We start from the raw sequence: 6,275 nt of genomic DNA, 5'->3' as shown, positions 1-6,275 counted from the left end.
GAGAAAGCCGAAGCAGCCAGTGGTGGAAGGATTGAGGTGACATTGGGATTAACCTTCACTCTCTAGCAAAGGATGAATGGTCTATCCCAATGGGCCAGATATGAGCAAAGGGGCTTGCGTTGGGTCCTGCACACTAGGGAGATTAAATTCATCAGAACTACATCCTGACTTCTATTTGATTATGAAGATTCAAAGACAAAAACACTACCACTACAAAAACAAAAGTAGATTTAGGTAAGACAAAGGAAAAAAAAGAATAAAATAACTTGTTTTTTAGATTTGCTCAGAGCAGAGCAAGATGAAGAAAAATCAGTTATAAACTTTAAAATGAGGTGCCATGGCACTGATATAAAGAGAAATTAAGAGTTTTGAGGCAAAACCAGCTGTCAGACAGGTAGAAAATATGATATAGCTCTTGAGAAAAGAGAATGCTCCTAGAACAGATGGGCCCACCTCTGAGATTTATAAAGCATTAACTAGCTGTTTAAATAAGTCCTTAGCAGATGTTTTCAATGCAATTTTGGAGGTGAAATGGAAAAAAAAAAAAAAAACCAAAGTCCAAGGCACAGGGGGAATTGATATCACAAATAAGAGCCACTCTTAAATTCATAGTGCAAGTTATTGTACAAATCTTTTCTGTTTTTATTTAAGACTGACCAAAGTATTTGTTTAAAAAAGCGGGGGGGGGGGGCGCATTACCAAAATCTGCAATTAAAGTAATGAATATTGCAGTATTAGCCTTTAAGAGAAATATAGAGGGCAACCCCTTCGGGTCCCCTCCCACTGTGGAAACTTTTCTGTCCTTTCAATAAATCCTGCTTTCTCTTAAAAAAAGAGAGAGAGAGAGAAGTAAAGAGACATACTTTTAGAAAAGATAGTTTACAGCTATTCTTCTGAGACCAAAAAGGACATCCATATCCACACTACTATAAGTAATTGTTTCTTTGTAATAGTACCCAGTTTATAATGAGTACATTTATAAGGAAGAAGATGCATCACAACAGGAGAAAGAAAAGATGCTTGTAGGTCTGTGTTGAATATATTGATATACAACGTGTTTAAAATATATTTTAAATGTATATTAACTTAAATATATATAAGAGTTCAGCATTGTACACAGAAAATAAAGGGAATAGTGAGTGGTCAGACAGATCACATGCATGCATACTTAATTAGATCAGCAAATATTTATCAAGTTCCTTAAGGTGCCAAGCAGTAGACTAGGTGACCCTGGAAGGAAGATAAAATAATATCCAGTCTCTACCATCCATGAGTTGATCGTCCTTCATGACTGTTGTTCTCATTGCTATTATCTATGCTAGTTGATTTTACCTATAAATGTTACACACAGCCAAACCTTTAGCCACCAACCTGTAGGGATTGTGGAGGGGGCATCAAAGGTGGGAAGCTAGAGAGATGGAATGGGAGGTGCATATGAAGGCTCAGACTCCACCCAAGAGACAGAACAGAGTGGGAAAATTTGTAAGACGATCACTCTGCTGGGATGGAGAACCATATATCCAGTCACTTATCCCATTAACTTCAACACCATGACTACATGTCATTATTTAGGGTGGGAGATGTGGAGAAATGAAGATGGGGAGGGAAGATAGCATTTGTGCCTATAAAATCTAAGCATATGTATTAAAGAATGAAGTGGAACAATCTAGGAAGGAAAGACATCAAAAGATAATGAGGAAATAATGGATTAAACCTGTTTAAAAGGTCAGTTTGGACAGAATTCACATGCTTCAAGGGATCATTAAATGTGTATAGTGGTCTAGAAATTTGGCATTTTGTACCCAAATAGCCCAGGATTAAAGCCAAGGTTTTGACACCCACTAGATGGGTAAACTCTAAGGTTCATTTTCCCCACCTGCAAATGAAAATAAAAACAGTGCCCTCAAAGAGTTGCTGTAAGGGTTAAATAAGATAATGCACATAAAGTGCATTTATCAGTGTGAGGAACTTATGAGAGTTCAACAAATATTTTTATGGTGATTACCATCATTAAGTCTGCTACATTGAGGTAACTTGTTCACTTTATTATCTAGATCTATCTTATTCTTCTGATTTCTTGTAAGGTACTGCAGAATTTATCATCAATGCATTCAACAAATCTATGGCAGGGAGGAGGACAGAACTAATTCCTGCCCTCAGAGAGCTCAAAGTTTGGAAGATAAATTCCTCTAGAAATGTGATGTTATTGGCAATGCTCTTGGATCAGCGAATTTCAGAAGAATCTTTCCAAGACTCTTGCATGTGTCAAATGACTTTTACAAATGGATAAGAAAATATTCCTTATAGGAATTATACAGAGAAATTCTATGGGGGAAAATGGGTCTGAAAAACTCAATCCCAAGAGAAGATAGAACATTTATCTGATAATGGATCTTTTGGATTAATTTAATTCTGCTACCCACAGGCATTGCTACTCCACACTCGATTTATCTGATGCTTCCTCTTCTCTTGACCTTCCCTGTCACGATTCTAGTTCTTCATGCCTTGCAAGTACTACTGCTAATGACTTCTTACTGAGCTCCTGACATCTGAGCTCAGGCCCCTCTCATCATTCCTCCAACCTCTCCTGACAGAGGTCTTTCAAGACATTTCCAGTCATCTCATTCTCCCCTTCAAAACTCTGCAACACTTTCTCATGATTAATAGGGTACAATCCCATAGCTTTGTTCAGGAAACAAAACCGTCCACAAATATGTGTCAGGTCTTTTCATATCTTCTGCCAACATTTTTATCCTGTTTTAGCTACTTAAAGCTTTCAAAAGTACCATATTGTGTCTCACCTCTCTGCTTTTTTTTTTTTTTTTTTTTTTTTTTTTTGAGTTGGAGTCTCACTCTGTCACCCAGACTGGAGTGCAGTGGCCGCTCCCGGCCACTGCAGCCTCGACCTGCTGGGTTCCAGCGATCCTTCCGCCTCAGCCTTCCAAGTAGCTGGAACTACAGGTGCACGCTACCATGCCCAGCTAATTTTTTGATTTATTGTAGTGATAAGGTCTCGCCAAGTTGCCCAGGAGGGTCTCAAACCCGCGGGCTCAGGCAATCCACTCACCTCAGCCTCCCAAAGCGCTGGGATTGTAGGCTGAGTCACTGAGCCCGGCTACCTCTCTCCTTTTTGTACATGCTGGTCCCTCTACCTAGAATATCCTGACCCTCTCTGTAGGGCTCCTCCAGGATTATCACTGCTCTTCAGAACTTGATTCTAGGAATCTTAATGTTTTGTCCCATTTTTTGTTTGTTTTTGTGCCCATTGCTCCACTGGATTGCAAGGTCCTTGAGAGAGTTTAATGTCTTATATTTTGGGATCTCCACACCTGTAATATTGCACAAACCAAAACAGATGTCCAGTGAACCAGTATCTACATTTTACAAAGTTTTTTTCACATACATTTTCTAATTTGATATGCCCAGAAGTTGTGTCTTTCAGAAACAATGTGACATTGGTAGAGCAGGTTTGGGACATTTGTTCCATTGTCAAGTGATAAAACCAAAATTAAGAAATATTTAGAAGTGTCAGTCTAGGGTTACATAAAGAAAAATAGCACAAGTTGTTCTGCAATTCTTGCAATATCTTCACATTGTCTCCTTTGCTAGACCATGGGACCTCTAAGTATAGAATGGAAAGCAGGAGAAGCTGATCAAAAAACAAAAGTTGAACATATAGCAAGAAAGCAGAAGGGAGTTTCTCTAGTTCTTGACTCCTTATTGGTTAGTCACCTTTCAAAAAATTTACTCCCAAAGAATTATCTGAATTGTTTTTTATTCTTAAACCAAACAAAAAATCTTGCGTAATTTATGATGTATTTTTTTTTGCTATATAAAAACCCATCTTCTCATTTCCAACATGTTATCAAGTATTACATTTAATTATATAACACACCTACATCCTAGGTAGGACACTGCCTATAGGACTCATGCTGGGTGATGCCTGGGTGATCCAAACAAGAAAACAATATTCCTTTAAGCCACATTAGCTCTCAACAGTATCACTGGTTACGGATAGAGCGGCAAATTCACAAGGAGCATTGGGGAGTTAATGAACGGCTGGCCAGATGGTGCCTGTCAGAAGGTGTTGACTTTTTAGACAACTGGGACTGTTTCCTGGGAGTAAATGAGAGACGCAGCAGGGACGGATTGCATCTCAATCACGCAGAAACAGACAGATTCACAGCTAATGAAAATAATCACATAGCCAAGCATATTTTTCCTCTTTTGATTTTATTTGTTTGTTTTACCTGGTAAACATAGAGGAGGATCTAACTGAAAATACAGTATTATATTAAACTATGCAATGAAGTAAATATGAAAAGCTATATGTAAACTTTCTATTAGTATTCCTAATTAGGAAATATAAAACAGAACAAGGAAAAATGATGAAAAATAATGGAAAACTGGAATTAAGAAAGTTATTTTGATTGCTACAGCATGAACTACTTGAAAAGAAATAAAAGTTGAAACACAACAATGATCTGCAGATGTTATTGAAAATCATTAAACACACAGCTGACATTATCTTCTTCACAGGACTATTGCCCGGTCCTCAGAGCCTTCACCCTTCTGTGCACAATGGCAACTCTTAATGAAAAACTCATTGCACCAGTTGCTGAAGAAGAGGTAATGGCCCCAAACAATAAGATCACTGCAGTGGGTGTTGGAAAAGTTGGTATGGTGTGTGTTATTGGCATTCTGGGAAAGTGTCTGGCTGATAAGCTTGCTCTTGTGGATTTTGAAAGATAAGATTAAAGGAGAAATGATGGATCTGCAGCATGGGAACTTATTTCTTTTTGTTTTTTTTGAGTTGGAGTCTCACTCTGTCATCCCGACTGGAGTGCAGTGGCCGCTCCCAGCCACCGCAGCCTCAACCTGCTGGGCTCCATCCATCCTTCCGCCTCAGCCTTCCAAGTAGCTGGAACTACAGGCACGCACAACCACTCCCGGCTAATTTTTTGATTTATTATAGAGACAAGGTCTTGCCAAGTTGTCCAGGCGGGTCTCGAACCTGCGGGCTCAGGCAATCCACTCACCTCAGCCTCCCAAAACACGGGATTACAGGCTGAGCCACCGAGCCTGGGGGGAGCTTATTTCTTCAGACACCTGTGAGTACTCTATGATCACCAATTTTAAGAGTGTGGTGGTAACTGCAGGAGTGCGTCAGCAAGAGGGGGAGAGTTGTCTCAATCTGGTGCAGTGAAATGTTAATGCTTTCTAATTCATTATTCCTCAGATTGCCAAGTATAGTCCTGATTGCATCATAATTGTGGTTTCCAACCCAGTGGACATTCTTTCATATGTTACTTGGAAACTAAGTGGATTACCCAAGCATCCTGTGATGCTGTGGGTGTAATCTGGATTCTGCTAGATTTTGCTATCTTATGGCTGAAAACCTTGGCATTCATCTCAGAAGCTACCATGGATGGATTTTGAGGAACATGGTGATTCAAGTGCAGCTTGGAGTGAACATGGCAGGTTTTCCTCTCCAGGAATTAAACCCAGAAATGGGAATAGACAATGATAGTGAAAATTGGAAGGAAGTGTATAAGATGGTGGTTGAACGTGCCCATGAAGTCATCAACTAAAGGGATATACCAACTGGGCTCTTGGATTAAGTGTAGCTGATCTTATTGAATCTATGTTGAAAACGGATCCATGATTAATTTAGTGCCAACAATAGTGAAGGGTAGGTATGGCATTGAGAATGAGGTCTTCCTGAACCTTTCCGGTATCCTCAATGCTCAGGGATTAACCAGTGTTATCAACCAGAAGCTAAAAGATGATGAGGTTGCTCAGCTCAGTAAAAGTTCAGAGACACTGTGGGACATCCAGAAGAACCCAAAAGACCTGTGTCTCTCTAGCTTGAAGCAGTAGAAATTTAAAAATTACAATATGATTAACCCTGAGCCTTCGGTTTTCATTCATACCTAGATCACAGTCACTTTTCTCTTCCTTAATATGTGAATCTGGGCTTACAGAATCAAAGCTCAAGCTTGGTTTAATGCTTGCAATATGAGCCCTTGAACAAATAAAATTAATTTCAGTAGTGTGAAAAAAAAGAAAGTCATTCAAAATAGTAGAGTCCACCAAGGATGCCCTAGCACTTGTGACTTTCTAACATAGTATATTTTAAATAAACTACTTCTACCAACTTGACCACTTCCATTTGCTGCTTTTTTCAGATGGTGATATTTTCCTATAACATGCCACTCACATCTTTAGTAGGTAAGTCCTTATACTCAATGCTAACATTTCAGCAGACTAAATAA

The 6,275-nt window shown here is 39.1% G+C and overlaps 1 pseudogene; it reads left to right on the top strand.

The window, feature by feature from the left end:
- The first annotated feature begins 4,581 nt into the window (after positions 1-4,581).
- Positions 4,582-5,880, top strand: LOC103258031 (annotated as a pseudogene).
- Positions 5,881-6,275: the final 395 nt, after the last annotated feature.

The sequence above is a fragment of the Carlito syrichta genome, unplaced genomic scaffold (genome assembly GCF_000164805.1).
Source record: "Carlito syrichta isolate Samal-C Ts95f unplaced genomic scaffold, Tarsius_syrichta-2.0.1 Scaffold301937, whole genome shotgun sequence".
NCBI lineage: Eukaryota > Metazoa > Chordata > Mammalia > Primates > Tarsiidae > Carlito > Carlito syrichta.
Note: the sequence above shows the minus strand (reverse complement) of the source record. Positions and strands in the feature narration are given on the sequence as shown.